The 23,508-nt window shown below is 47.5% G+C and overlaps 1 protein-coding gene and 1 pseudogene across 4 annotated transcripts in view; one reads left to right on the plus strand and one right to left on the minus strand.

Moving 5' to 3' along the window:
- Positions 1-4,443: 4,443 nt before the first annotated feature.
- LOC105066732 (large ribosomal subunit protein uL4-like) lies at positions 4,444-23,036 on the minus strand (annotated as a pseudogene).
- The window catches only part of SIPA1L2 (signal induced proliferation associated 1 like 2), a 194,053-nt gene continuing 176,332 nt past the window's right edge, over positions 5,788-23,508 (plus strand). For 3 of the 4 annotated variants that reach the window (XM_074373151.1, XM_074373155.1, XM_074373152.1), the window contains exon 1: positions 5,788-6,071. The gene's annotated coding sequence lies outside the window, so the exon portion shown is untranslated. The remainder of the gene's footprint in view (positions 6,072-23,508) is intronic. The other variant, XM_074373153.1, reaches the window with a different exon arrangement.

Consider the following 23,508-nt stretch of genomic DNA (forward strand, 5'->3'; position numbering starts at 1 on the left):
GTTATTTCTTAAAAGTAGAACCAAAAACACTGCTTAAAGAATACTGTAAGTCCAACTACGAATAAAATTTAGAGGATTAAGATATAAACTTTAAACCTCCTATGGTAGAAAATTGAAAAAAAAAAAAAAAACAAAAACACAGGACTTCGTCTCAGTGTAATCCACCCATCCGTCCCTTCATTCATTCATCAGGTATGTGTCAGGCCCCTACCGCATGCGAGGTCCTATGTGAGGGACTGGAAGTAAAATCCCAGGGCCCACCCTGCATGGGAAGAGGAAATGGTAAACACTGGTGATCTGCTGTGTTTTCTGCCCTCACTGAGTGTGAGCCACAGTGCTCAGCACTTCAGACCCCAAATCATATGGAATCATCACGGCAACCTTCTGAGGTCTGAAGGCTCCTGTTTTCCAGATAAGGAACAAGGAACTTTGAGATATGACTTGTCTATACTCCTGTATCTAAGAAGTTTGCAAACCAGATTCAGAGGCAGGGTTGTCTGACATCACAGTGTGAGAGCTCCTATAGATCTGCTGTTGGGGCTACCGAGCCGAGGGCAAAAGCAGAAGACAGTTTTATGGGTAGTAAACTCTGTGCCTGTCATTAAGCTGTGGGTCTGGCTTAGAGAAGGTAGGGGGTAGACATGAGAACAAGTATGGCCAAGTCTGGATCATCATAAAAGAAATAAGCCATCTCTCTTGGAAGATTCTTGGAGATACACTGGATTGGGAACCTTACAGAGAAGCCCAACATGGGAAGGACATTGATCACTGGTCTTTGATCACTCTGTCCAGTGCTGCCTTTCCAGCTGTCCACGGTGAGTGTGCGTACAACGTTACATTGCTCATCTCTTGCCTCTGCACTGTTAGCTGCATTATTTCCTGTGTAAAAATCCCAGCTCAGGTCTCTAGTCCTTCTTTAAGGATGGTCTTATTTCTATGTAATAATCTTTCTCTGTATCCTGCAGGGCAGAACACAATAGGCCTCCATTATACTTGCAGAATTGAGAGTTTTTTTAAAAAATTATTAGTTGGGTTTCTTCTTGGCTCCTATGGAGATCATGTAGCATTTAGCACAATATTAAATAACTCTTACATTATGCTCCCTTCTCTCTTACTTGCCCGGCCAGTCTGATACCCTTGGCGAAACCTTCCCAGCTTGGCCCAAGCATTGCCTGCAGACAGCTGACTCTCCTACTCTCCCTGGGGACACCAATCATTGGTGGTCCTCAAGCACCCGTTCCTAAGTTCTGTTCCTGGTCATGAAATTCACAGGCTCTGGTGTACAGCCCTTTGGGTCCTCAGAGTCTAACACAGAGCTCTGAACTAGCATGCAATCAACACACAGTTGTTGCAAATTATGAATATTCATATGGCAAAAGAAATCCTTGAAATGAGAGAGTTGATTGTAGAAAAGGGAAAGAGGAGATGAGGGTGGGAGTCTAAACCCTTTTGGCTTAGCCATTCAGGTTTATTACAGGCTGTGCATATCAGCTGAATCTTTCTGTACTGTGTCAAGGAAATAAAACTCCTGTTCTGTTCAGTTCAGAGGTAAATAGTTGCAAATGCCAGCCAAGGTCAGCGAGCAAGCTCAGAATCTTGGAACGGGGCAGACAGCTGGTATGTCTTTGAACTCTGCGCATCCTTACACCTTTCAGAGAAAGATAGGTAAGATGGGTGCTGGAGTTATTTCAGAGGGAGTTCATGTGCCGATTCAGAATTTTAAGGAGCATGACTCCCTTGAGTCTGTTTCGTTAGGAACTCCTGGAGCATGGTGAAATTCACAGGAGGAAAAAAAGGCTTGAGAGCCAGAAAGTGATGCTTCGAGAACAAGGAAGTTTTGACCTGAGGGAAGGTGAAGGTGAGGAGATTCAAATGCAAGAGAGTTCACCCTAGGTTTCAGGCAAATACATTGTCACACTTCAGAGTTGATATCCTCCTTTAAAACTTCAGGGAAATATATAGCTTTAATAGAAAAAAAGATTTTTTTTTTCCAGTAAGATAGTCTAAGGCTCAAATGATGAACTCTTAACAGGCACTGCAGTTCTAAAGTGTCTGCCCTAAGTTCGCCTTCCCTGAAAAGGCAAGGACCCAGAGGGCTGCCGGAAAGACCAGCGAGGAGGGACACACGCACTACATCTAATAGGATTTGCAGAAGATGTGAAGTAGGTCCCAGATCGTTCCTGAACTTGGTCTCCTGAAGACCTCACAGCTTGCCAGAAGGCAGATACCTTGTAGGTCTGGCCCTGAGCTGGAAAAACCACCTTCCAGCATGGGCCAGGCAAGGTGGAGGGCCTCAGTCATGTTTGCTGAGGCCCGAAACTTTCTAATGAGGGAAGGCCGCCTGTGACCTGTGGTTCTGGGGATGACGGAAACTCTCAAGGACTGTCATAAGCGGACGCCACCGTTTCCTCCGCACTGTCAATGACCAGCATTTAAAATCTGCTCCCAACTTCGGTAGTGGCCAGAGGGCTTCGGCTTTTCCAATTTTAGTTGCAAAACCCAAGAAGAGGGATGGTAAGGTGGAGAGAGAGGTCACTGTGGCCAACATCGTCCCTGAGAGGGTCTGGCCAGACTTCCTTATTAGGTCGTTATGGACATTAAGGGACACATCAGAGCTTCCTCCTCTACCTGACAGCAGCAGCAGTCACCTTGGTGACAACCCATGGACTCAAGTAGTCACTTGCCTTAGGAGTCCAAACGCTGAGGGAGACGTGATTCTTTTCCTCGCGGTCCTTATAGAATAGTGGGAAAGACAATGAAATGTGCAATTATGTGAAGTGTGAGAAGCACTGTGATGATTGCGTACTTGGAAGGGAAGTCCGTCCTCCCTCAGCTTCCACAGGAAGTGTCCCTCCCCGGCCACTCCTGTGGGATTTTGTCATACCTGTAGTCCAGCATCTGCCATGGATGGGGGTGGGCACACGTGAGATGGTGAGATGATGAGGAACAGGGCCTATGTCCCATCCATTTTTAAATCCCCAGCACTGAGCACCTTCACAGGGTCACCATACATGTTTGTTGAGTGAATAGACGACCATCTTGGTAAGTGCTGTTAATGAGGTGACCTTTGGGAAGCCCACCAAAACCAGGAGAACTTAGGAGTTTTGCCGTGTCATAGTATTGCTCTCCAGCGTCTTTTACTGTATACCCATATTATACCAAGAGATGTAAAAGACTGTCCAAGGTTTGCACGGATTAGATCACAGATAGCATGGGAGGGACCGCCTCTCACTTTTCACAGGGTTATGTTCTAGGGAGTGTTTGTGATAGGGAAATACAGGCAACATTATCTCTCCAGGAAGAATTCTGCCTCCAGGAAAGAAGGAACTGAAAACTGTGAATCCAGTGTCAGGAAGCACAGCCGGAGCAGCTCTCTCACGGTAAAACCCGCTCTCGAGATCCAACGGTGGGGCTGGAAGGTAAGTTAGAGTCTGCCTAAGCCAGTCTGTTCCTGCTAGGAGGTTGTGACTCTCACTGAACCCTTTGGGCAGCGTCAACTCCAGTATAGCTCAATAAAGTCACGTGAGAGCATTTCATCTTTCAGCAACCAATTCAAGTGTCAGGCAATTAACATGAATAGTTTCAGGTAAAGCTTCCACCTGGGCGATCAACATCTCTTAGGAAAGTTGAAAAGGTAGATACATAAAAGGTCATTTTCTCGTTAAGATAAAGATCCAAAAGCTTTTGTCCCTTGGGTGGCGGGCTGCCTGGAGGCGGGGTGGGCGGGCCCGGGGGCGCCTGGACTTCTGGCCTCGCCCAGCCTCCTTCGGGACTCCGAAAGGTTTGTTTTCCCCAGCGTTCCTGCGGGCTGGCCCCTCCTGACCTCCTCAGCGTTGCTGTCTGCATCCTCCCATCCCAGCGCCTGGGGGCAGGGGCACCGCCGGGGCGACCCAGGGCGCCCTCGAGGGCCAACACCCCTTAGGGCTCGTCTCTCGCGCCGTCTTGCAGTGAACACAGCGGGGCGGGGATCCTGCGGCCCCTTGGGGCAAGTCCCTGCGCAGCGCCGGGCAGCTTTGCCGTCCGCCGGCAACGACACTCAGGCTCCGGCCGCGCGGGGACCGAGCGCCGGCGGGCGTGTTTGTCCCCACCCCGGAGAGTGGAGGACGGGCGGGGACGCGGCTGCGCCAGGGGGCGGCGCGGAGCCAGGCTCGGGGGAGTGTGTCGTATTTTTTTTTCCTTACTGCCTCTTTGATCAGGTCTTTATTCAAAATGAGCTGTCCAAAATGATTTGACCTTCATGGGATAAACACATCTAAGTTTATGCAGCTGGTTCCTTCTCTTCTATAGGGTTCCCTCCCCCCCCCCCCCGCGGGCTTTCCTGTGGCTGGTTTCTAGGTAGCGGCAGCCTCCCCGCCCCCCCCCTTGCCCCCCGGCTACTTCTGCATTAAGATGCCAACAGCCTTCTTTCCTTTCTTCCCTATCACAGGCTTTTTGCCTGGAAACCCTCTTCCTCTGATCTGGCTTCTACCGTGGCTCCTCCCCTATCTACCAGGAGTTTGTGGAAGACTGGAGGTGCCCAGGCTCCTGGTTTTTGCACGTGGGTTTAGTGAGATTCAGCAGGATTCTAAGGTTTTTTTCCCCCCCAGTGGATTCTTCTTCAGGACCCTGCGATGACTCCTCTAGCTTGGTGCTCTGGATTTTTTTAAGATGCTGCCAAGGTCTGTGTTGAGCATCTTGTGCATGGGAAGGTTGTAGTGCTACCCTTGAAGGAGGCAGTTTTCCTCCAAGAGCCATACAGAGCATCTTTACTTGCAGAAAGCAAATATAAAACACCCCCACCCCCGCCCGACTAGGAGCAAGTTTCAAAATGTTCAGTTTGCGCACATTGAGCAGAGTAATTCTTTTTAAAGGGAAAGGAGAATTAGGGGCCAAGGGGATGTTCCTTAAGGCCTGGATAAGGTCGTCGTCGTTCTAGAGGATGCAGGGCTCCCTGCTGTGCATACACCACCGCGGTTTCTCACTTCCCCGGTGCCCGTCTCATTCGCTCAGAGGCACAGACCATCTTGATATTATTTCAGGCCTTAAGTTTCTTAAGAAGCAAAACAGCCCTTTGGTGGTCTTGCAGCCTTCAGCGTTATCGTCAACTACCAAAGGAAGTTCAGGACTTCCTCAGTACAGTGACCTTTAGAGAGGACCAGCACCGGTAAGGCCGAAGCAGCAGGGGCAGAGCAGATGGTACGTCGCTTCTGTGTTGTGTTCAGTCTGCGGGGCCAACGGCGCCAGGTTTGGTTGGCGCCACATGCGGCCCCCGCGACACATGTATTTCCCCAGTTAAGAATCACATTTTTCAAATTTTAGGAATTAAAAAAAAGATCATGTCTTGCTCAGTAAGAATTTTCGGCAACTGTCGCTGGTAACACAGTAAGACGCAGATTACGACATCACTGCAACAGATTCGGGGTTTTTAACTTATTGGTGCCAGAGGGGCGAAAACGAGTCCCGAGGAGGACGGCGACAGCTTTCCCGGGACTGCGGGCCCAGGTAGGCTGCAACTCCCTGAGGTCGCCGGCGCCGCGCACCCCGCAGCCCCCTCTGCAGGGAGAGAGCCGAGCCCCTCCGGGACGCGCCGCTCCAGCGCGCCGCGGGGCCTGGGAACCGCGCACCGGCTGCGCCCGGAGCCCCGCGGGGCGGCGGGACGGGCGGCGCCCGCGCCCAATCGCGGGGCGGGGCCGAGGGGGCCTGCAGGCGGTGGCCAATGGGAGGCGGCGGAGCGGGCGGGGGGCGGTGCCGCCGGGCGGGCGGGCGGCGGCGTCGGGAGCCGGCGCGGCAGTCCCGGAGCCCGGGAGGAGTCGGCGGAGCGGGAGGAGGACGCAGGAGGAGGACGCGGGAGGAGGAGGAGGAGGAGGAGCAGGAGCAGCGCCGCGCCCCCGCCCCGGCCGCCCGCCCGCGCGCAGGCCGACCGCTCCAGCCGCAGCCGGCGGGTCCCGGCCGCCTCCCGCCGGAGCCCGGCGCGGGCAGGGTCGGGGCCGATGGGCAGCCCCGGGCAGCGGCGGGCAGCGAGGCGGCGGCCCCGGTTTGCGCCGCCGCGGGCTCGCGGGCTGTAGCAGGTCCCGGCGGACTGCGTCTCCGAGGTGCGTGTCGTGGCGAGCGACGGGAGGCGAGGCGGGGTGCGCTCGGGAGCCTCCGGTCGTGTCCGAGGACGGCCTGGGCGAGGACCGCCCGGAGGTGAAGGGCGGCCCTTCGGGGGCGCCTGGGGAGCTGGCGGCGGGGCGGGGGCGCGGGGCGGGAGTCCGGCCGGCAGATGCGCCCGCGTTCCGGAGCCCAGGGTGGAAGAGGAGCCGCCGCCGCTCCGCTCGTTCTCTCAAAGTTATCGATCGGCTGGAAGGTTATTCCCGTCTGGTTGACACGAGCACTAATGAGGACCTCTCTGGGCGCGCAGCAACTCCTCTGTGACTAACCGGGGAGAAGAGATAAAAGGTTGCCCGACGCGCTTCCCCGGCGCGCCGGGCGGGGTCACTTGCTGAACTTGCTGCGGGGTTTATTCCCCGGGAAGGCGTGTGCCCCGATCGCGAGCCCTGGCCGGCGCGCCGCCCCTCTTTGTAGGGTCCCGAGCAGCCGGCGAGCGCCCGTCCTCGGAGCCCGCCGGCTCCCCCAGCTCCCCCAGCTCCCCCGGCGTCCTTGCCTGCATGGTCCTCTGCTCCCGGTCCTGCTCGCCCCCCCGCCCCCCCCCCCGATTATTGAAGCTAGTTTGGCCAGGTCCTGGGAGTATCCCCACGAGCACCTACAGATTAATTTTCCACCATGCCGCAAACCCAGAGAATCAATCTCGGCTCGTCATCAGCGAGCGAGGCCCGATGCTTCCCAGGAAGAGAAAACAAGTTGGCATGACCCCTCTGGGAGATATTTGTCATCATTAACCTGCTTCAGTTAAATTAATTCAGCCCAGGATGACTCCAGCGTGAGTCCTGGAAAAATCAAGTGCGTTGGTCACGGAACTGTGGTCACCGAAACCCGATTTTGGTAAAAAATACAGTCGTAGACATTTTAGATTTTGTTTAGATTTAGACCTGGTTTTTGATGAGAATGGACGCCGGCCCCCCTCCCCCACCAAACAAAGAATCTTGGTGATTCTCATAGGTTTGCTCAGTAAGTTCAAAATAGTCACTTAGATTTTTTCTTTTCTTTGCCTCTTTTGTCTGCAGTTTTCATTTCTAAATGTTAACACTAGATGGCTTTCTTATGACAGGCATTTAGTAAACTGCGCTCTTGGAAGTTGCCTGTCTGCAATCCAGGTTGTAATCTTTCCAGTTTCACAATTAGTAATGGGAGGGGGAAAAAACCTCCCAAACTGTTGCTTCTTTAAAATATATTACCTTCCCTCTAAAAACAGTATTTATGCAGATATCAAGAGGTAGCCTGTGATTTCTGGCATTCCTAAAGATGAATTTCAAGAGACAACGTGGTTTATTGTTTTTAGTCACAAATTTAAGGCTGTTCTTGTGTTTTGACTTGAGAAATTCAAAGTTCTACAGTAAGAGTTGTAATTCTCTTCTTATGACATTTCTACTTATGATGTTTTCTGCTTCATTTAGAACTTCACTGCTTGATTCAGAGAAGTATAAAAGAGTATTATTCATAAGCAAGTGTAGTCTTTCTGGATGGCTATTTCAGCAGCAGCAGCCCCAGGTCTCAATGATGTGTTTTCAGTACTTTTTCTCTAAAGCAAGACCATGGCAGCCTGTCCAGATCTTGCCTAGGTAGGCAAACTTATTTATAAGCTGGAGAAATATCTCGCAGTTCTTCTTTACAGCTGTCATTTATTGTGTGTCTTGCCCAGCTTAAAATAAGGTATGTTAAATTTATTTGTTCTAAATTAGAGCGTATTCACAAATAGCTAAAAGTGTAGAGGGAACACACCTCTCTTGCAAACATCTGGGAGGTAGGAAATGAAACTAGAAACAGCTTTTATCAGTACCCTCATGCTACCTATAGATGGAGTGAAATGAACTTGGATAAGAAGCAATGTAAGCATTTAGTCTGGAAAATAAAGCAAGAGAGAAATTCCAGGTACTGGAGGTGGAGCTTATGGCTTTAGAGCATGGACTGCAGATTTTCCCGAGGTGGTTTAAGTGTATATTTTTCATCAAATGCTTTAGATGTTTTTAAATATGAGCCTTTCTCAAAGAGCTTTAATTTCAAGGAATGCAGTGGGGGAATTGTCAGCATCATGACTTGACTTTTGTGATGCTTTTTGTAGTTAAAGTGTAATAGGGTTTGCAAGTTTTATTTTATTTTGTTTGTCTGGAGTTTGGACTGGCATTTAGAAGGTTTCCCTGATACCTGAGCTTGGTAAACACCTGTCCACCTTGGGGACTCTACCTGAGGCAAAGGGGGTATTGAGTTATTCATTTTGAAAATCTATCTATTCCTCTAAGTGAGGAGGTAATTGTGAGCTACCCTGAAAGGGCAGTTGTTTGGTAATTGAAACTGGTTTAAAAGTATTTGGTCATCAAAACCAGTTTAAAGGGGTTGCATTTACTGCAAACTTTGCAAAGGACTCTGTTTTTCTGTTGATTCAGCCCCCTACCCTCCCAGTCATAATTGGTAGATGTAAAGGTTTGGGTTGTTTTTTTTTTTTTTTGAGATTGAGGAAGGCATTGAGTCTTTGAACTTGTGATGTACTTACGGCGATGGTTTAGGATTACAAATCCCTTCAAAGACATGCTGAATTGGAAGAAAATGTAGACTGTTATTGTTAACTGAAAAGCAAAGTTTTTTGTTTTTTTTTTTTTCAGTTTTGAACTTTAATGAAATATGAAGTATGGTCCAAAAGAATATAGGGAACCGTGTTCTAGAGTTTCTACGTCTATTACTGTACCTAGTTCCTTTGTTGGGCTAGAAAGACCACTGGGTGGGAGGACAGGAACCTCGAGTTTTCTGCCTCTATTCCCTGTCACAGACGAGTTTGGAAAAGTTTTTTCATGATCCCTTTCAGTGCCAAAGTTTTAGGTTTCTTTAATGTTTAAAAATAAATGCATTAGAGTAAAGAAAATGACTGATTGGGGTAGTTTATATTTTTTTCACAATGGTGTGTCCTTTTCTCTTTGGCCTAAGTTTGTATCTGAACATTCATGAGAGTTTTAGCTTCCCTGTTTTCCCTTGAAGTCAGTGATTCAGAAGTAGCTTTGCTGTTCCAGTCACATTTAGCTGTGACCCCTTTTAAAGGAAGGCTCACAGTGTGACAGGAGTTGAAATGCTTCATTACTTCAGAGATGACTTATTTTGATCCTTTCTGAACTTGATGCGTAAACTTTGGTTCCAAAGAGTGGTCCAAGGGAGACAGATCTTACCCCCATTAGAGGTTCCATTTCTTGGGAAGATTTCATATTTAGTGTAACCCAATTCATATATACATTTTTTACCCCTGTGCAACATTGTATAGCCAACTTGGGTGATGGGAAAGAAGGGATGCAGTAAGTTGAGTCTGGTTGTCATAGCGTCCCTGAACCACAAAGGTCCAGTGGTTATCCCTTCAGGTTGTTCCTATACTGTTGGTTTTTATCCACCTGTAGAGTTAAAAATCAGAAACAAAATCAAAATTTTAGGGATGGTCACATTGGTCACTGTTTGAGGCTGTTACCTAAGTATATTGAAAATTAACAACAGCAATTACTGTCTACTAGTAATGCCTTTCATCGAGTTACAGTAATACACCAAAAAAACAAAAAATAGGGAAACATATGCATGCTATCAGACAGACTTAAGGAAAGTTCTTCCTATCCGGAGGGGGCATGTGTTAAAATTACCCCCAAAGGCACGTATACCCACCTGTACACAGACCCTCTTTCCTTTTGCATGGACCAGTGAAAACATCACTAAGGACCAGGGTTTGGAAATCCCTGACCAGCTCAACTCATCCTTCCCTCATGCTTGGATCCCTTTATGTACTGTGCAGTGATCTCAGAAGGGGTGAAGAGTTCCACCTTTCTGATGTTTCTGCCTACTCGAAGGAGCTTTTTACCTGTAGAACTGCGATCTAATTCTAACCGATTTATTTGAATTCTGCCACCTTGTTCAGCTGCAGAACTAGCCTTTCTGGAGAGATGTTTCAACTACTCACTGAACAATACCTGTCCAGGTGGGGCCCAGAGCCGAAGTCTTCCCAGCTCACCTTGACCTGTGTAGAGTAGAGGCCCTTCCCTCAAGGAGGGGGTGCCCTTCCTTTAACTCGCATGTCTTGCTGGCACGGATAGAGTCCAAGTTTGTTTTTCTTCTCAGACTCAGCGAGTTAGTTTCCTATTCAGTCGAACCCCTGGGTCCTGAACAGCATGCTGTCATTCCCTTCCTGCCCTGATGTTGCTGCCAGACCTACCATCTCTTGTACTTTGTTCTTTATTTTAGCTGCTTCTTCCCCTGGTGCTTTTGGGAGTTTGATGCTAGCACCTTTGCCTGCCCTTCCGAAGAAATGCTGCCTGCACACCAGATCAGACTTCTTTTTAAATGTCTCACCTACATTGCTGACAAAATTGTTAGACTAGCTGAACCACCAGTGGAGTTCTGAGAAGCTTCCTTTGAGGTTTACAAGGAGTCACACTCTTGTTGGTTCCAGTGCAGTACGAAAATGCACTTAATTTCTTAGCCCCTGTCTGTCTGCCTTTTCCACGCAGATGTCCTGAAAGAATGCGTCAGATCTTCTTTGCTGGTTCCACTGACCAAATCAGCCTAAGAACTGAATTCATTTTTAGCCTGTCCCTAGTAACGAGAAGCATGTTCAGCAGGGTTGGAGATTAAGAAGTATGTGTTCAGTGAGTGACTGAGAAGCTAGGGCCACCCTGTGGCCTCTGGAGGCCTTAGGCACTAAAAAGATGGTGGAAAAGAAGAGAAGGTGGTTGGACTTTTTTTTTTTTTTCCAGTCTTAAACTTACTTTGCAGTTTGGTGTTGTCTTAGTTTGAATTATTTTCAGATGGTGGGGAGGAGAACAATCATCTTTCCCCAATTTTCCAGTGTTTTGATTAGTGAGTACTCTTTTCTTCCTGTTTCACAAATAAGCATTCAGCCATCAGGGGGGTGCTGAGTGCCACCAGTTCGATTACTTATGTTTTTCACTTGTGCATAGTTGCGAAATCTGCCAGAAGCAGCTCCCAGTTAATTGAGCTGTTTAAAAAATCAGATTAGTCCAAAGTAGGCTATTTATTTAGTTGTGTATTCAATTACTCTGAAGTTAAAAAAAAAAATCTAGGTAAAGAGCCAATGTTAAAAACTGTTACTGTGGAAAGTAAGAACTCTTGGGTGAATGCAAAATTAGGTATGCTGAGACGCATTGTTGTGTAGACACTAAAAAAATCTCTAACTGCAGTGCTTGGGGCCCCGGAGCTGGTGTGGTCTGCATAGTGATTGCTTTCACTGTCATCAAGGCATGTTTTGATAATCGTCGTGTCCCTGTTGAACAGGAGGAGTAGATGTGGGATACAGGCCTGTTTGTATTGAAGTATCTAGTAAGGAATTTTGGGAATTACACACTTTTTTTTATTCCTCATGCAGGACAAATGCTGTTGTTCGGAGGGTTTAATGCCTTAATCCAGAGAACAATTGTTTCTTTGTCATAGGGTCTCTAAACTTTTTCCAACATGCATTCCATCTGCATAGAATCACCTGTGTTTAATGCCCACCTGTGCACATACACACTTGTGTCTGTCTGTGTTGGTACACGTGTGTATATGTGCGATTTAGCATATGCATATAACTTTACCACGCTGAGATGGACAATACAACATAACTAAATTTTAAGAAAGGTGATAATAAACATAAGTAAAAGTTAGAGTATTTTCTTTGGCACCTCAAAGGCTTGCTTGTTACTTTTGCAAATGTATGGCCCGGGTTAGGAGACCACCGCTTCCCGCCCGACCCTCCCTGGTCCGAGTTCATGGCTCTTTGGAAACAATTTCTGGGGGGCCTGTAGGGTCTTGTGAGGGAAGCTTAAGACAGACCCTAACCTTCAGGGGCCCTCTAGTTACTGAATCTGTCCTTTTCCCTGAGGACAGTTTGTGCTTTGGCCAGTTTTCTTCCAATTGCTTATGGGTTGCTTGGTTTGAGGTTCCATTTTTTGGGAGGGTACCATCCTCCTTGCCACGTTTCTTGTTGAACTCAGCTGTTTAAGAAGCATCGTACTGTCAATACCCAGCATACCGCAGACCCATTATCAGGATAGAAGGATGTAACTAATCATTTGCTCATCTAGAAACTTCCAAAGAGTAAGATAAGACCAACTATGAACGTGCAGGTTAATAGTGCAGTTCACCCTGCGTGCTGTTGGCTGGAACTGCAGCACATGGTCGTCTGGTGCAAGGGAGGCTAGGGTCCCAGCCTCTCTGGTGAGCTCGCGGGAGGTGCAGGGATGATGGGAGGGGGTGGTGGGCCAGCCCCAGCACCCTCTCCACCCACCCTCCCCCAGATGCTGAGCGGTTTTAATCTACAGCACTTAGCACTGCCTGCCATCATATTATCTGCTAATTTTTATGTTTATCTCCTATCTTGCCTTGATGGACTTTAAGCACTGTAGGCCCAAGGGCATTTCTGGTTTATTGCTGTGTTCCCTACGCTTCTGTGGTTTTTTTGGCCAGATAACAGGTTTTCCGCAAACTGGTGTTTGATAAAGGAAGGCTTGAGAGCCCGGGGTTTAAACATGAGAAAACCGTGTCTCTTGGCTTTGGTTGAACTAAGTGTTACCTTAACGTTCTGATTATTTCCATTGTAAATGATCTACCTAAACAGCCTTCTGTACCTCATTTTATAGCTCTTCTGGGTCACTTGAAATGACCCGTAATTGAACGCTGATATCAAACAGGTAACGATGGAGAAGTAGTTTCTGGGTCCCAGCGGAGTTCCATCTGGTCTGTCACACCCTGGATGGCCCCGCTCAGAGGGGTGTGGTTTGGGGAGGGTGGGCCCCCGGGGGTGGGAGGGTGTGCTCTACGCCTTTCCCAGGTTTCAGAGTCTGACCCCAGCTGACACCTGCACAGCCTTACTGGGTTCAGATGAAGCCGCAATTCCCTTACAAGCCTGCTCGGACTTCTTAATCAAGGTACCCGAAAAGAAATGATTTCTAGGTGGTGCACCGTTATCTGTGTGGCCTTTTCTTATATCGCTCAGTCCATCAGTCAGGATCATTTCTACAGGAAATAATGATTTGTAAAAACCCATCAGAAGTTGGTGGCATACCTTTAGTGAAGTTAGTGCTTTTAATCTGAGGATTGCAGAGTATGTAAGAATTTGATTTATGCCTTAAATACAGTAAGTGCTCCGAAAGCACAGTTTTAATTTTACAGGCAGAAGTCTCCTATCTGAACATCCTGCCATAGCACTGATTGCCCACAATACATAAATTGAGGGGAAAATCACTCTCTTGATAAAGTAATGTGTTAAGGTGTATACTCTTACTGGAGCTATGGGCAAGGCTGAGAGATGAACCTAAATACTAGTCATATCACCTTATTTACCAACAGTTTTGTTTATTTGAGAGACGTTGTAAACCATTTGCCTGGACTAATGGATCTGTTTTCCTGTTCAAAAAGTTTTTTGTTTTTTTTTTTAAAGCAGAGGGAGGTTTAATGAATTAATTAATTAATTTCAGAGGAGGTGCTGGGGATTGAACCCAGGACCTCGTGCATGCTAGGCAGGCGCTCTACCACTTGAGCTATACCCTCCCTCTAAAAAGTCTTAAATGCTGAGAGGAGAGAGGGAGGGAGGCTAACGTGTTTGACTGAGGGACAGACGAAAGGACTGGGGAGAGAGATTCCTCCAGGGAGACTTAAAAGCAGTTATTGTGTTTGAACTTTCATTTATGTCCTCGCACCTGCTGAACCAGAACCTTGCAAGGCTGGTGGGATTATCCCCTGGTACGGATGCAAAAGCTAAGAGCGAAAGCAAGAACACGTGGTTTTCCGAATCTTAGTTCTTAGAGTTTAAACCCGGCTCTTTGCTCCACCGTGGGGCCCTCGCATCCTTGTGAGGTCCCTTTGGTCTCAATAAATCATAAACGGGGTTTAGGAGAGGAGAGGCAGGGAGGGGGCTGGTAAGGGAGGTGGCTGCAGAGGAGAGAGCCCATTATCCCACCACCGTTCCCCCAGGCATGGGGTGGTGGCTTCGGGGTGGGCTCATGAGCTATGGTTCTAGTCTAAAAAAAAAATGCCCTGTTCTGTCAGCCAGTGCATCCTCTGAAAAATATCGTACTTTGCGGTCAGGTGGCAGTTGTGTGGATGGAACCAGGTTCTCTCCTTGGCTGGGAGGTGAGAGGGCTCTGCTGTGACCCTGCAGAGGACATTTCTTGAGCTCTGGAGTCTTTGCCAGGATTAAAGGAAGCAGAAGAGGAACAGTTTTTGTTTTGCATGGATCCTTTGCTGGATTTGCATAATCTTTGTTTAAGTCCGTTGGATGTGAATCCCTAAATACATTTCAGGCATTTAAATATTTAAAAGGATTCACCCACCTGTACTTTCCTCACCCAAAGAACAGTGCTGACAACAAAGAAAAGAAGCCCCTTTGCAGATGCAGCCAGACACCCTCACCTTGTCGCCGAATGATGAAACATTCATGGCAACACTAGAACCGAACAGTCCCTGAAATGCCTCGCTGGCTGGGTTCCAGAATACTGTGTCCTGCTCCAGCAAAGCAGGACAATTTGTCTAAAACTGGCAGTCAGCCAGTCAGAAGCGCTCTGACGCAATCGTGCAGTAACTGCTTCGCTCCGACTGCTAATTTTAGGGCAGTTAAATCGGGGTGATGTCTGGTGGCTGCTGTGTGTCTGGCTCTGTGAAGCTTTCTAAATCCATCCTCCTGGCCCGGCATCCTAACTCACAGCCCTTTCCCAAACCGTAGAGCAGGGAGGGGATGTCGGGAGATGCGGGGGTAGCGAGGCGGGCCCTGGGAACCTTTCAGGAGGCACTCCTATCTTCTTCCTGTTCTCTTTGTCATTCCATCCACAGACACTCCTCCAGAGGTGCCTCCCTTGCTGGTGGGCTGGTAGGGGTGGAGGAGGGGGAAGAGACCCGGCCTCCAGGGAGCAGCCCGGTGACAACTGTCACTCGGGTGCCTTGCTATCCACTGTGAGCTTTCGCGGGTTTAAAACTGAACTTTGACCTCCTCCTTTTCTGGAAAAGATGAAACGAAGAAGATGAAGATTTCTCTTCTTTTTCTTTCGATTTTTATATCTTGTAAGAATTATATGTTTATCTTTAAAAGGTGAAGATTTTTTAGCAGAAGAACTTAGAGCATCAGATGGGAGAGCAGAGTAGAATTTCTTTGCTGATGCTGAGGACGGAGGTGGGGGAGGGCTGGTGGGAGCACTTTGGTGCCCACGTCTGAATTGCTTTGCTTCCAGGGCAGTGAGTATAAGCTGATTTTAAAAGAGGAATGTGGGGCCACTCAGTCTGGAGGTCTCTTTAAACTCTGTCCCGTTTTAAGATTTCCAGGTTCGCAGGGGGTGCTCTGGGGTGTGAGACCCTGAAAGCAGGGACCCAGTCGCTTTATTGCAGTCCTCTGGCCCAGGGAAGTGTCTGGCACTGTCAGCAAATTAACCAACTCAGCGTCTTAGGCCTCGGAGGGACCTGCGGTCCCCCATTCTCCTGTAAGCGTCCTGGCCTGGCTGATGGCCACACGTCACGTGTAGTAGAAGATGCCTGTGTAAAGGAGACCCCAGGAGAGATGGGCAGCGTAGCCTCTTCCAGGGGGAAGACCCCGTGGGTGGTGGAGAGCATGGTGGGGGTGCGTGGTTGGGAGGACATCGGAGGAGAAGGGAGGCCCGGGGTTAGGCTTCGGAAAAGGGTCGGGGTTTGCATTTTTGTTGAAGGGCTCATCTGCAGGGCCCCTCCTGGCTCGGGCTGCACCTGGAGGCCTGCGAGCCCTGTATCTGCCAGGCCTCTAGACTGAAGAAAGAGCCCGGAGTCGGCGACAGTGACATCAGTGGGTTAATGGATAGGGGATCTGGAGCCTAGGAGCGAGGTCCTGGAGCCACACCCAACCATGAGCAGCAGGACATGGCAGCGCCTTCCCTGCCGGGGGAGGGGGGGTAAGCAGTCACGTGGGACTTGACATCACGTGAGCTCATCAATTACCAGGAAAGCCAGCGGAGGGACCCCCCTCACCTCCCCTCTGATAAACTATCATAGCGGAGATGTTCTGATCTAACGATTAGAGCGGTCACTAGCTGGGGCCGTTTCAGGCTTTGAGTTTTGGAACTTTTGGACTGTTTTTTTAATACTTTTGATCTGCAGTTGGTTAATCTGCAGGTGTGGGATCTGAAGACACAGAGGGCCGACTATAACTTCTAGTTCAAATAGAAGAATGATTAAGGCTGAATGTCCTGGCTTTTGGCTATGGAGGAGACTGACCAAATAAGCCTAAAATACTAGGAGATTTTTCAGTCCCCTGGGCTGAGGGGAGAGTGGCTGGCAAAATAAAATCCTAGTTGACTTAAAATTCTAGACTTAACTAACTGCCCCCTTTGCTATGCCTACTGTTGCTGGAGTTTTGAGTTACTGAACCTCTTCAGTCATGAACAAAACTAATAAAAAAAAGTGCTGAGCAGCAGTCCTGGTTTAAGGTGTACACACACAGATACACAGTGTGCTGTCAGTGTGTGATGTTTCCTCAGGGCCCTGTTGGGCTCTGAAAGAGACTTTGAGGTGCAGTGTCCAGACCGGAGAGAGACCGACTTCCGTCTCGTGTGATAGCCCGAGGTCTGGGGATGCGGGCTCTGTCTGGACCTGATGCTCAGGGACCCAGGGCCCTTCTGTCTTGTTTCTCCAGCACCTGGCCTTGGCCTCATCACGTGGTGGGAGCCCACAGGGCCTGAGTACACACAGGCTGGCCAGAAACGCAGGGCTCCCAGGAGGTGGGCATCTGAAGACCCCAGAGGGTCTGCATCACTTGTGCCCTCATTCTGCGGAGACCTTAACGACCTGGCCGCAGCTGACTTGGAGGATGCTGGCCCTCGATGCACATCTGTGCCTGTGCCCTGACCCTGGCCTTGCCTGTTCATAGATGGAGTCACACACGTGTCATATACTTCCTGTGTGCTCTGTCGGGCCAGGCGCGGTCCTGGGGGGTACTCGGGGTTTGAGAGTGAGTAGGCAGAAAGAGGTGTTGCTCTTATGGCATTTGTACATCACCTAATAATATTGCTGTCGGTGGAATTTTCCTTTTTTTTTTTTTTTTTGATTGGAGGCAGTACTGTCTTCTTAAAAGTGCAGCTTAGTTCTGGGTGGAGGAAGGGAGGGTAAAGTCTCATAATAATGAGATTGCCGCCAGATTCTGTAACTTTGAAAGCAGTGTCCCTGGGGACATGGATTAGGGGATGTAATAAAGGACGTGGCCCCCGGGTTTAAAATTCAGACTCAGAATAGAAGGCTTAAGAGACCTGTGATGAAATGGAATCACGGTAATCGCTTGTTCGGGAGCCGGAGGGTTTCTGGGGAGCAGAGACCTCCCTGGAGACGGCAGGGCGCTCTGGCTCGGGCGTCCTTCAGACGGAAGTTCCGCTGGAGCTCGGGGGCCCTGTCTGCTCAGAGGGGAGCTGTGACAGGGTCACAGGCGAATCCTAAGGAAGCAGTTGTGCGTGTGACGCCCCCCAGGGTAATGAGCTAACTTCACCCTGCTTTCGCCCCAGATCACTTTGAATAGACTGTTTGCCAGCATCTTGGAAGGCTCGTGACGTTGATAGTCTTGACGTGATCAATGGGAGTGGCTGCCTGGGAGACCGAGTGAAGCTGTGGGAGTCTGTCCGGGCTCGAGGGGACAAGGTCATGTCCCATGGGTGCCGAGGGGGCAGGGGAGTGGCCACCGGGAATGGGCTCTGCGATCTGTGTTCTCCAGTTATCCTGTGGGTTTCCAAGGACGCGTGGCGTGTTCCTGGTGGTACCAAACATAGCTGTTCCTTCCAGGGGGCCACTTTGTGACACCTGTAGTGCTCTGGGACCGTTTCCCTCCAGGAGTTTGAGAGAAAAGTCCCTGCTCACCTGCTCTGGGTTAGGGGACTGCATCCAGCTTTGGATTTATTTAAACATTGGTTTTCCTGGAGGTTGGAGGGGTCCTGTTCTGGAACGAGGATTTGCAAGAGAACAAAAACTAAGTCATTGGGTTCCCTGGGTCATTTTCCACTAACCAGTTCAAAGGGGTGGGGGTGGAGGGCCAGAAAAACTCTTGGTTGAAATCAATGCCACGTAACATCTTTTTTAAGGATGGAGAGGCTGGATAGGCTTTATTTCAGCAGGAGCATCATGGCATTTCCATCATCTGGAAGTTGTCTTCGTTTCGCTTGCTGCTGTCTGCTCAGGATATGGTACAGATGGGTTGTGCTGATTTTGCTAATTTTTGCCAATAATTTAAGCATGGAAGGATTCAGGGACCTCCCGAGCGATAAGAACACAGCTGCCGAGGATAACTTGGAGGGAAGAGGAGCATTTCTGGAGCCTTTCACTCGATTTGGGGGCAGTAGCTGCGGCTAAGCGGCTGCAGATGGTGTTTTCGGCTCACCCGGTGGCAGTTGGGGAGTGTTTTTTTTTTTTTACATCTTTTTTGTTTGTAGTGAACAAAAGAGCCATGTAGAACCCAATCAGCTTGGTCAAGTGTATATCCATTCTGAGGATGGTGTCTCTCTCTTAGCTGAAATCTTAAACTTCTGTGTAAGGGAGGGAAGCTGGCCGGGTGATTTATTGGGGTCCCACTAAAGCCCGCATTACATGCCTCTAAAATGTGCATGCTCTGACTTTCTATTAATGGGTAAACATTTACAGTGGCCTTTGCCCTTAAAACTTACCATCCCGTCCACCGAGACCCTTTATCTTTCTCTGCTTTCGCTGTTACACGAAGTATTTGGCAGCCCCTGCAGGGAGCGCGGGCCTGCCTGTCTTTCACACATTATGTTTAATTTGTTGGTGGAACGGTTTGAAGGAAGCAGGGAATGCTTCTGGAGAGGGGGCGGTTTCTCAGGGGTCATGTCTTCATGGGAGGAGGGGGAGGAGACGCCAGAAACTTTGCAGATACCATAACCCTCACGGAAGTGGTTTTATACAGCACCTCCCGCTAAGTGGTCCCTGTTATTTTTGGCCTCAGAATAAAGTGCTGAGGACCCTGCCTCGAATCCTGGGGCGGGGCGGGGCACGATGCTTACATTGTTGGTTCAAAACCTTCTTGGCTTTCTGTGGTTCAGATGATGGCTGTATTCTGGCGACTGAAAAGGCACCCAGCACCTGAAAGATCGTAGTCTGTGCTCCCTCAACTTAGACCCACTAATTTGACCCACACCAAGACTTTTTTTCACCATTGTATCTTTTTTCTTCTTGAATCAGGACTTCATTGGAGGTTTCCAAAAGCCTGATCCTGCTACTCTTCTGTCTCTGGTGGCGTGTCTGTTTTGTTCACAGTTTTTAATCCTTGTTGTGTTCTTCTGAGGGTTAGAGATTCCAGACTATTTCCAGAATTGTTGGAAGACTATTCGGTGTTTGACACCTTTGGAGAATGTGGTAACACCTGGAGATGTTCCCCCTGACTCAGCAGAAGCGGGTCATGGCCAGAGACCACCTACAACTTTGCTTTTTACTTCTGGCCTGGGACTCCGACAGCCTTGACTGTCAGGATACCTTTTTTTTAAAGAAAATCTGGTATGAAGGGTCTTATAAAAATAGCAATACTTTCCATAATACCTTTTGGAATAGAGATAGCATGCAATTCATTGAAAAAGTACTGCTTACTGTACCACTCAGTCTGAAGTTTTGGCTGAAGGTCAGAGAGCACTGATGGCCTTCTGTGTTTTGCGCCTGTTGTTAGCACAAACAGATTTTTTTTTTTTTATTTAAACTCATTTTAAAATATGAGTCAAAGTTACTGCCTGGACAAGGGTGTTCCCCCTCCCCGCCACCACCATTGTATTGCCTATATTTACTTCACTTTATACATTCACTTTTTTCTGCTTTTTTCAGACACCTGCCCTGGCCTTCTAATAAGTTCAGGCTCCGGGAGACCCGGTATTGAAGTGTCCTTACTTGCCGCTCCCCCCTCGACTGAGGGACACGAGCACTGAGCCAGTCCAGGGGTCTGGGGTGCCATTCAGGTGCCAGGGTTGGTCCTTGTCCGGGTCGCGTGTGGAATTCTATTTGTTTGTAAGACTTGAAGGCAGATGCTAGAGGACGTACAAATATTTTATTGTTTATCAAGATCTCTCAATAGAATTTCTTATATATTTCATAAAAAACAAACAAACTATAGAGATAAGCAAGGTGTTTCCACCTCACTGTCTTCAGTAGTCAGAAGGGATGAGGGATAGACTTAACCCAGAAAATGACATTCCTGTAAATGTAACCACAGTGAACACAGGAAGAAAGAAAGGCATTTAAGGAATTGTGCAGCTTGTTCACGGAAACTGTACATACAGGCGATCAGAATAAGGAGTCATGATGATACATGCCACTTTTTGTTGTTCTGTGACTGTGACCAAAGAAAAGTAATGCTTAAAAGAGGAGCTTCCTGTTCATTTCGAGCAAATAACAGGCATATAACAAACAAATAAAATTGTTTAAAGCTTGCAGGCTGATAAGTGAGCTTGCTGGCTTCTTGCTTATTAATTTATCTAATCATGCTCAGACGGATGACATGCTGTTTGCAGGGGGTAATACATACCTGAACAGTTTCTGTGTTTTGTTTTTAATAACACTGGTTGTAGAGAGACCCTCCCGTGGAGCACCTGCGCTGATAGAAATGAAAGAAGAAATTTCAAAGCACTTTCAATAAGTCCAGTATATTCATTTTGAACTTTTATTCAGAAAGTAAGCAAATGATGTATGTCACAATTTATCTTTGATCTGTCCTTGGTGGCCAGGTCCAATAATTCATTCTGTAAAGTAAGAGGTCGTTTGTCTTTTCGTGAACAAAAGGGAGTCTGGATTTTGTGTACTTTTGTGCTACAGTTGTATGACGTTTTACGTAAAATACCACAACCCTGATACTCCTAGTGGGCGTGATTAGCCGTGCGACTCACCGCACCAGTTTAGCGTCTTCCAAAGGGGTCTGCAGGTCGTTTGATGAGCTAGCTTTCAGAGAAGTGCGGTTAAAATCGTGGGATACAAACCATTAGGAAAGGGGTCACTTTTTTAAACAGCTGTCTCTTCTTTAAGTTGGGGGACATGGCGTAGTGTTAGATAAGGTCTGACTTCATGCAGACTGGCCCGGAGCGAGGAGGCAGCTAGTAGGTCAGAAGTCTTTGGAAGAGGTGAAGATGAGGAAGGTCATAGGCCCTCTGGTCAAGGGGCCAGCCTGGTCCTGGGTGGGCGTTTCCTGGCCTGCGTGCCTCTCTGACTTGGACTGCTTCCGTGATGTGATGGTCTCCGGCCACTCTGGTGGGCTGGGTCAAGCTCTGTGTGATTTTAAGTGGAGTAGAAGGTTAATAACTGTATAGGGATTTGGGGTGGGGAATTTGCCCCAAGGAAACAATCACACTTGGGTCCAAAAGATTTATATGTAAAGATCCGTATGCAGAGTTAGTTGTAATGTGAGAAACTGGAAAAATATTGGCAGTAAGACTCTAAATTATGATTCTCCATATGATCAAGTAATTTAAATCAATTAAACATCTTGTTTTATAAGGCCACTTAATGACATGGGAGAATGTTCACAGCATATTAAATGAACATGTTTTCTTGCCAGGCAGTGTATATAACAGATCCCAGTTTCACAGGAAAATTAAATATGCATAGGCATCAACAGAATAGGATACATTCAAAAATTTACAGCGGTTATAACATGTAGCTGTGTTATGTCTGATTATCATTTTCTTTTTGCCTTTGTTTTCAGCTTTTCTAAAATGAACATACTAATTTTGTAAAAGGAAAAAACATAACATTAAAATATTTGAATCATATGACTCGTGTACATATCCTTTAAAACTATTGGTCTTTTTCAGTATAGTTTCTTGGCTCAGTGCATAAATTTGGATCTATTTTATTTTATCATAAAATCTTCCTTGATTTGTATTTTGGGGTTTTATTTAACAGAAGTTTTTAAGGCAAATAATTAGCAAACATTTATTAGGTACTTATGTAGACTAAAATTACTTTTTGTACACGTTCTTTACCATAAAATCACTTATAATCTAAGTTTAGTCTCATGTAGGTAGATTTCCTTTGAAAATTGTTTGCTGATTTTGTATGTTAGAATTTAAGCATTATATTTTTTTAGGGTTTTCACCACCTTCTTTAATCCAAACTTGTCACATAGGAAAAAATACATATATATGTATACTTTAAAGGCATTAAATTAATTTTAGAGGACTTACTATTAATGACATAATTTACTGGGAAGACACTGAATCACTTGCTTTTATGCACGTTATTTTATTTAATTCTCACAGCTGTCTTTCCTTGGTATGGGGATATCTTTCTCAGTTGGTAGTAAGAGTTGAGTTACACACTTTGGCATTTGCTTTAAAAATACCATGAATACTCTTTACTTTGAAAAAAAAATTTATTTCATTTCCTATTTATTTATTTAATGGGGGTACTTGGAATTGAACCCAGGGCCTTGTGCATGCTAAGCATGTGCTCTGCCACTGGGCTAGATCCACCCCACTTCTTTGCTTATTTTTGAGAGCAGAGCTACATTGACTGAGATAACATCTGTGTCTTTTTAGCAGTGTAATTGCTGGCCCTTTGATACTGTGCTTTTTGACATTTATATTAAAAATAAAAATTAGCTAATTTGTACGTTATAAGGTCTCAAAAAGTAGTTCATTCTTCTTTCATGCCTGTTAGTGCTTCTATTAAAATTCTGAAATGGCTTATTAAATTAAGTGCAGTGTCAAAGGCTAATTGTCTCCCTGTGAATTAGTCTACGTGACTTATGATAGCATGATGTAAGAATTAGGTTTGAATAGCAACTCTGAAGTCAGCTTTTAGTATCTATCAAATTGTAATGATTAGAAATGAAACGTATTAATAGACCACGGAGTCCATTTTCGTGCTGTTACAAAAGATGCCTCTAAGATACCTTTCGTGTCAGCCCCCTTGGACTTACCTGACTTGTGAGCATCCCACTTCTGAGGCACCGACATGTGAGCTGCGTGTGCTGTGTCCCACGCGGCCCGGCCCGATGGGTCAGGAAGCAGAGACATGCCTGACTGTGTCTGGGGCCGCCAGTGTGCGTGTGTAATGGGCGCAGGAAGTGGGTGGGAGTGGACTGGTGGAGAATCAGAAATCCCGTGTTTGTTTTTTCTCCTTATTTTTAATCGTAGTTTTCAAAATTAGATTTTGCAGGTCAGTGTAATTTTAGAGGCATGGATGTGAGGTTTGGAGCTACCTTTATTCAGTCTGTCTCTTGAGTACTTCCCGTGGCTGGAGCACTGTGGTCACCCGGGGTTTGAATGCAAGCTGGTGATTCACATCTGACGTCCACGTCTCCAGATGGGGACGTGATGCCTGTTGTCTGTGCTGGTGGTGAGATCACCAAGGACGCTCACGGAAGTGCCCTGCCTGGCACCTGGGTGAGTGCCCGTGGCGCCTCGTCACTGTTCCCCGTCGGGGACG

The sequence above is a fragment of the Camelus bactrianus genome, chromosome 11, assembly GCF_048773025.1.
Source record: "Camelus bactrianus isolate YW-2024 breed Bactrian camel chromosome 11, ASM4877302v1, whole genome shotgun sequence".
In the NCBI taxonomy this organism is placed as follows: Eukaryota; Metazoa; Chordata; class Mammalia; order Artiodactyla; family Camelidae; genus Camelus; species Camelus bactrianus.